This window comes from Ornithorhynchus anatinus, chromosome X5 (assembly GCF_004115215.2).
Source record: "Ornithorhynchus anatinus isolate Pmale09 chromosome X5, mOrnAna1.pri.v4, whole genome shotgun sequence".
Lineage (NCBI taxonomy): Eukaryota > Metazoa > Chordata > Mammalia > Monotremata > Ornithorhynchidae > Ornithorhynchus > Ornithorhynchus anatinus.
Genome location: NC_041753.1, coordinates 32,614,779 through 32,623,197, shown reverse-complemented (window position 1 = coordinate 32,623,197; position 8,419 = coordinate 32,614,779). Strand labels below are relative to the sequence as shown.

At 42.6% G+C, this 8,419-nt stretch overlaps 1 non-coding gene across 1 annotated transcript; it reads left to right on the top strand.

The window, feature by feature from the left end:
• Positions 1-7,521: 7,521 nt before the first annotated feature.
• On the top strand, positions 7,522-7,659 carry LOC114808522. Its single transcript, XR_003756369.1, has one exon. It is a non-coding gene; the product is annotated as a small nucleolar RNA SNORA7 (small nucleolar RNA).
• The last annotated feature ends 760 nt before the right edge of the window (positions 7,660-8,419 follow it).

The window sequence follows — 8,419 nt, the reverse complement described above, 5'->3', positions numbered from 1 at the left end:
ACATGCACACACATTTACTCACGTCTACGACCACATCCAGATACACACACACACACACACACACACACATATCCAAATCTATAACCATATCCACACTCAGACATGCAAACACACAGACACATTGGGTTTTTGGATCAGAGCCATCCAAATGTGTTTGGATGCCTATTTGAATTTTCCAAAATGTTCATCCAGCTCTATCAGGCTTAAAGAAGTGACACTTGAATCTCACTAAAGCCTGTGGCACCTGAGCCAAATAGGGTAAATACAATCGAAGTTACTATATTCTGTTTTATTATGCAACAAGAATTATTCAGTATAAAAATACAATGAAATGATAGAATTAGGCCAGAATATGTTTCCGGGGTTCCCTAAACAATCCCAAGCACCGGATCACCCTCTATGTGGAAGCTGAAAGTACTTCCAGTATATGTTATATTTTACTTGAGAATTTTCAAGCTTGAACACTGAGAAGAGAATGATTTATGCTACACTCCACTGTTGATTGCTTTTCTCTGCAGGCTTTTTAAAATCAGAAAGTGGGTTTGTAACTGTACTTTTTGTGAGGACAGATAACAATATCAGGAGAGGTTAACCACTTCATGGGAATTAAAGAAGAGGGTGGACTCTAAGCACATTCAAGTAACAAAGCTTTTTTTCTACTTTCAAGCATATTGTCCTTGGGGAGGGTCAATTCATCCTTCAGTGTAATCAATGTAATTTATACACCATATGGAGTTATCCTCACCCCTTTGTCACATAAAACATAATGATCCTTTCTACATCTCAATAAAAAAGCCTCCTGTATCTTTATCAATCAGCCTGACATAGCTAGACTCCCCATTAAATTGATGGGTAAAGAAATTAAAAAGGCCAACAAACCTTCCTAATTCATATACTACTTAATGTTATTGTAAAAACAAAACCTGTTTTTAAAATTTGCAGCCCCTCCACTCTGAAGGATATAAAAATGCATGTCTTTGAAGGTGGGAGCATGGTATTCATGTTTATGTGTTGGTGACTGCTTCATTCACAAATGGCCAAGCCCCAGGGAGAAGGGCAGACACCAGAACTCATAAATATGCAGTGCTTGTCGCATCCCTCACATATGGTTCTCTCTACTTATTGGCGATGATCAAGCCATGTGTCTCTGAATATTATAACATCATACACCCAAGGAGAAAAGGACATTCAAGCACTGGGAAATAATCCTTCTGTTATACTCTGCACTGGTCAGACCCTTAACAGGGTCCTGTGTCCAATTGTGGACATTGCAGTCTTAAGCAGGGTGCAAAATGAAAGGAGGCAAAAGTCACTGAAAGGATGGAAAATGGACCCTGTGAGAAAAGGTTAAAGGAATCCTGTCTGTGTAATCTGGAGAGGAGTAGGCTGAGGGGGAATTTAACTATTGTCTTCAAACCTATGAAGGGTTAAAAGGAGAACCCCTTTTAAACCTTTAGCTGGCCAGGGATTGGATTTGTCAGTAGGTTGGTAAACAAGGGTCTTGACAGTCCGGTTGCTGTTGAAAGTGTCTTTTATCAAAGAGGAAATTAAATAACTTTCCTTTCTTTGTCTCTCATGTATGCACACTTATTGCTGACTACTGGAGTTCACTGACCACAGGACTGACTGTGAATTAGGGTGTGGTTAATGAGACCAACGTGTGACAGAAAATCCCTTTTGCATCTTGAGCATGTAAAAATTTCCCCTTGGGGCAGTGGATTAGTTACCCAGAGTGCCTTGCCTTATTTTTGTCCTGACCTTCCTGTCGGTGTCCTGACCCTCCTGAAGCCATTGCTCCAAGACAGTCACTCCATTTCTGATTGCTGCATGCCAGGCTGACTTGTCTTGTGCGGCTGTCTCCCAGCAGTCCTCTTTTATCCCACATCGTCTGAGGTCTTGCTTCATCGTGTCCTTAGAGTATTTCTTCTGTACACTCATCATAAGATTACTCCATTTGAGCACACTCTAGAGCAGTTGTTTGGGTATCCTTACTGCTGCCCATTCCCCTCCCTTGAGAAGGTGTGATGTGATGAGCACTACTTTAATAAAGGATGCTAGAATGCTATCCTGGAATCTCGGGAACTTTTATTTACCAGGCACCCACACGTATACACTCTGCCCATGTCTACTCAGCCCAAAGGGAAAGGGGAGTTGGTGTTTTCTGTTTTCCTTTGTTCTTTTTAATGGCATTTGTTAAGCTCTTACTGTGTGCCAGGAACTATACTACATGCGGGGTTGGACATGGTCCATGTCACACATGGTGCTCACAGTCTTAATCTCCATTTTACAGATGAGGTAACTGAGGCCCAGAGAAGTTAAGTGTCTTGCCTAAGGTCACATAGCAGACAAATGGTGAAGCGGGATTAGAACCCAGATGCTCTGACTCTCAGACTCGTGCTCTATCTACTAGACCACGCTCGTCTTTGTCTTCTGTTTTAGTGAGGCCAAATGGCCAAGCTGAAAAACTGCAAGTGGATTCCTGGCCCTAAATTGCCAGGGTCCACTGCCTACTCCATCTGACTTAATCAATTAATTGTCAGCTCTCTCCCACGATTTGTGCTGTGGAGCCCCAGCCCAGGCGTTTCAGCCGGTCTGGAGCCCAAGAAGGTATTACCCAGCCTGAACCGCCCTCTCCTTCGGCAGCCATTCTCCCGGGAATGTGAGACTTTTAATGGGAAGTATAAATCTGTCCCTGCTTGACTCCTACAAGTGCTTTTGATCAGGCTCCCATAGAAAGGAAGTTTCAATTAGCACCAAGCTATATTTTTTACTGTCTCCAACCAGTAGTGCTCTTTGTCTGCAGCTGGCATGGCCATTTTGGAGCACCACACCCTTGACAAGTCTACTGAGTTGAGAAGTTAGGTCTCTTCCAACCCAGAAGAATTAGCTCACCAAATTGAATTAGCAGTTGAACTACCTTCATTTATGTTGGATAACTGTTACTGGGACCCTGTGGGCAAGGACGAAGGTCCTGGGCTTTCTGAACTATGTGCCACAAGGGCCTTTAGCAGCAGTAAATCAGCTCTTGAATATAATTCACTTCTCACTCTCCCCCCATTCCCCTGATCCCCCTCCTGTCTCCTACTGTTGTGATAGCTTACCACTTTGCACATGTTTTCCAACATTTAATATACAAGCAACAAGGAGTGGATTGATGGTTTGTCTAGGCCTAGCCCGGGCCTCCTTGGAACATGGCCATCCATTACGCTGTGGCCCTTGCCCCAAGCAGCTGTGTGTTTATCATTCCTGACAGCTCTTGGGAGGGGCATGACTCTGGCTCAGCACCAGCTGTTGGAGTCAATGCAGCTGTGCAGTAAATGGAAACCTTGATGTCTCAAGCATACTCACCATGGAGCCCTGACAAAGTTGTTTCTCTTCTGGGGAAGAATTAGATCCACTTATGACTGGATTCTTTCTGGAGCAAGGAGCGGAGAAATAAGTGTTTGCTGGCTTCAAACTGTGGCAACTGAAAGAGGGTGCCAAGAAAGAATTATGCATAAATGATAGTGTTTAAACTTGTTTTTCTGTGTTTGGATGTGTCTCTGCCAAAACCCTGACAGGGCCTCTTGGTTGGTTTGTTTCAGTGAGAAGCCTCTACACTTCCTGAGCTTTTCATCAGTAATGCAGTGGCTACCAAGTGCCAGATCTATGCAAGGGCTCACATGTTAACCTGGTAGATTAGTCCTCTGAACAAACCAGGTGGGTCCAACGGGTAGGCAGAGGGGAAAGAATCAATTGATCGAGCAATCCTAACATTAAGTACTTACCATGTCTGAAGCATTGCGCTACATGGAAGAAGTAGCAGGATATTGATTCAGACACAGTCCTTGGCCCTCAGGGAGCTCATGCTCTAGGTGGCAAAGGACAGAAACCCAAATGGGGGGATGGGTAGGGAGAGACAGACAGACAGAAAAAGAGAGACAGGGAGAGAGGGAGAGAGAGAGAGAGAGTAGGCTAAAATATCCAGAGGAAAAATGACCAGAGTAACAATAATAGTTCACTACTGCCTGGAGGGGATGGCCTTCAGTAAGATCCTGCTAGTAAGAGGTAAAATTGAAAGCAATATTATGAGGCCTAGCATAGGCCTATCTTTATAAATGCACACTGTGGAAGAGACTTTCAGCCCGCATGGGTCTTTTCAATCACCCTCACACATATGGATAAAATCTCCGTCAGTAGCATCATTTTCTTACCCAAAGGAGCAATATATGCATAGCTAAGTCACTAAATTTCCTCTTTCTATCCCCGTATGCATTGTGCACATGCACATGTGTGTTGGAAGGGGCTGGGGAAAGACTGACAAAGGAGGAAGGAAACCTGTGATTTGACTGCTAGTGTTCATTAGGAAGGGTGCCCTTGAATCCAATCCAAAGTCAAAACTGCACCTGCCTTGACAACCCCTGACTGTGGCCAGAAATGACATATGTAATCCTGCTCCTCCCCGACCCTGTGGGACCTTCTAACAGGTGGTAAGCATCCTGGGATCTGGATTCTTTTCTTTAGGATTTAAACAGTATGGTGCTCTCACCTCTCTCTCCCCCTCTAGACTGTGAGCATCTTATGGCCAGGGAATGTGTCCACTAATTCTGTTGTGTTATACTCTCCCAAGGGCTTAGTACAGTGCTCTGTCCATAGTAAGTGCTCAATAAATACCATTGATTGATTTGATTGGAAAATCTCTTGAACAAAAGGAGCAGTGTGGCCTAATGGAAAGAGCACCGGTCTCAGAGTCAGAGGACCTGGATTCTAATCCCAGCTCCACCACCTGCCTACTATGTGACTTTGGGCAAGTCACTTAACTTCTCTGTGCCTCAGAGTCCTCATCTGTAAAATGACGACTCAGAACCTGTTCTCCCTCCTACTTGGACTGTGAACCCTGTGTGGGACAGGGACTATGTCTAATCTGATTATTTTGCATCTATCCCAGCACTTAGAAAGATGCTTGGCACATAGGAAGCACTTGACAAATGCCATTATTATTATTATTGTTATTATTATTAGGTTAGTCCCCACACATACTGTTAAATATTCAGTTAAATAATAGTAAATCAAACTTAGATCCTGCATCCCCCCAATACCTTTTTCATCTACTCTCCTCCCCAGACTTAAGAGATCAGATTTATTATAGGTGATAAACTCTTTCTCTCTACCTGTATACACACACACACACACACATATTTTCCTCCAGGTAGAGGGCTCCACAGGGTGGGGAAGGAGAGGAGTTCAGGAACTAAATAATATGCTTATATTTTTTGAGGAAATCAGGGATGAAGCAAAAGCAATTCAAAAAAGCTCACACGTACCCCAAGAACTCAATTTTATTGTCTCTTCTTGACTGGGTTCAAATACCAGTGATCTATTTACTCTCAATCCACTGTAGGTTTCTTCAGTGAATCCTACTTCTGAGCAGCTTCCTCTCTTCCATCTTTTCACCTCATTCTCCTATATATATATATGTGTGTGTATACACACACACACACACACCCTTATCAGTAGCAGCAGCCAAAACACCACGCAGGCACCCTTAACTTCCTCTCCCTTCGTGAGCTTTCTGTAACATGTTCATTCTCATCTGCAGTTCTTGCAAGCTACTTCTTCCTTCATTCCCTGCTGAGAACTTTTCCCTCTCAGAATCTCAACCTTCTTCCATTACAGACTTCTCTGGTTACTTCCCCCATTCCTTCCCTTAAAGGGACAATATCCTTCTGTGACAAAATTGGGATCAGAACAAATGCCCTGGGCAATCTACAACTCCATCTTTCCCTACATCAGACCAACCACAGTTCTCCCTAAATTCAAATCTATCCTAAAAGTCCACCTCCTCCAACAAACTTTCCCCATTTATTTCCTAGTGCCTTGACATAATATCCCTTTTGCCAACTGTATCACTTAGTTTATTTATATCTTCCTTAGCACTGATGTATATATATCTGCTCAATTCATTTTTTTACCTCTCTAGTTGTAAATACTTTCATGTTTATCTTCCCCATTAGAGTGTAAGCTCCTTTTTAATGGTATTAGTGCTTACTATGTGCCAGGCACTGTACTAAACACATGGGCAGATACAAGCTAATCAGGTTGGACAGAGTCCCTCTCCCTCATAGTCTTAATCCCCATTTTATAGATGAGTTAACTGAGGCACAGAGAAGTGAGGTGACTTGCCCACGGTCACACAGCAGAGAAGTGGCGGAGATGGGGTTCCTTCTGACTCCCAGGCCTATGAGCTATCCACTAGTCCATGCTGCACTTCTCAATTCCCTACTACAGTGCACCACTTCAAGTGGGTGCTCAATAAATGTGATTACTATTATTTACAATCTAATAGGGTACACAGATATAACATTTATAGTTAGAAGGAAAAACAGATACAAATGATAATGAAAGTAGAAAAAGATGGATAAATGAATAAAGAGTGGAGTACATAAATAAATTCATACATAAGTACATACATAAGTGCTGAGGTGGTGGTTGGGATGAACTGACTTGGGGGAAGAGGAAATGATCAGGGAATGCCTAGTGAAGGAGGTAAGATTTCAGAAGGGCTTTGAAGCTGCATAGCCCGGTATCTCTTTAGCCTTGTCATCTCAACATTTGTCCCACGTGTTTCTTAACTCCTTCTATATTACACAATAAAGGCTTCAATAAGTATCCCTTTTGTCAAGGTTGTGAGGCTCTGCAAAGTGTTTTTAAATATATTGCTTGTTTTGCAGCAACTAGCTCTTTGATGTCAGAGTCGTTCTCATCAAACCATTCATGGTATTTTCTTCTGGAAGCACCCAGATTTAAAGACTGCCTGGTAGAGACTATCCCACAGAGACAGTCAATTGTTGGCCATATTGGTAGTGACAGATGGTCTTATTACCCTAATAGGTCTTCTTTGATGTTGTCACAAAATTCCTTGCACATTTCTTTGTTCTCCAGGAGTGTGACATTCAGCCACTTCATCTGATGCAGAGAATGGTCTGATACATCTTCATTATATACCACATCCACTCCCACTCAAAAAAATGGCTTTTCTTGTACAGAGCAGATTATCCATTTTTCAATGTAAATAATAATAATAATAATTGTGGTATTTGTTAAGTGTTTACTATGTGCCAGGCACTGTACTAAGCATTAGGGTAGATACAAGGTATTTGAGTTGGACACCGTCCCTGTCCCACATAAGGCTCACAGTTTTAATCCCCATTTTACAGATGAGATAACTGAGGCACAGAGGTAACTGAGGTGACTTGCCCATAAACTGAAGTGGAGATAAATTGATCAGTGGTATTTTTTGAGCGGTTAATTTGTGCAGAGCACTGTACTGAGCGCTTGGAAGAGTACAATACAACTGAGTTGGTAGTGATGTTCCCTACCCACAATGAGCTTACAGTCTAGAGATGAGTCTAGATCTTATCTAAGATGTACATAAGATCTTTAACCCAAGATATAGTTTTAGACACATTATTTTCCTTTTTTTATGTTCTCCATTGGCAAACAAAGGGTTTGAGTGTATTTGAGAGTTTGTACCCTATATGAAACCTCTCAGGATCGTACCTGGAGAGTTTCCAGTACTCTACCAATCTCAACTTCAAGAGGGAGAGTCAAACAGAGGCATTCCCATTCCATTCCTAGCTTGGGCAGTGGCTAATGAGTGGAAAGCAATCTGCTACAAGTCAAAATTCACCTGTGCTGGGCAGCAGAGGCATGGGAGAGAGTTGAGGGTGGAGACTCAAGTTTACTACGTGAAAGAAGACAACGTTAAACCACTTCTGTATTTTTACCGAGAAAACTCTATGGATACACTACCAGAACTATTGCAGATAGAAGTGGGTCGTTCTGGGAGAGATGTTTCTGTGGAGTCGATATGGATCGGAGATGACTTGACAGCATAAGACAAGACCCTATACACATATCTGACTGAATCATGAAAGCCTCTTGTGAGCCAAGGGCCAAGTTTGTAGACTAGAGTACCACATCCTACCCTAGGTTCACCTGCTTGGCCATTTTCCTATGTGGGGAGCAACATCACTCTCCTCTGAGGGATACTAATCTGCCTTGTCTGAGAATCAGAGGTTTTCCCATTTCTTCCTCCTGTTTGGAAGACACATCCTGAATGTTAAGGCCAAAGGATTCTTGTCTATCTGAAAGATCCAAATAATTCAGGCCAAAGCGAATTTCTGAAGCCTGAATGATCTAGGTAGATTCAATGTTCAGACATAGCTTTCTTCCCCCAATAGATGTAAACGCCTTGAGGACAAGAGAATATGTTTTCACCTTCTGTCCACCCCAAAATCCTTGGTACACTGCTCTCAGCTTTCAGGGTCCAAGAGGCATAAAAGAGTATAGAGCAAAACACTCCATTTGAAACACAAATCCTAAAACCCAAAGTATCTTTCCAGAGGAATTCGGTCTTGCTTGTTTACGTTCCCTTCAA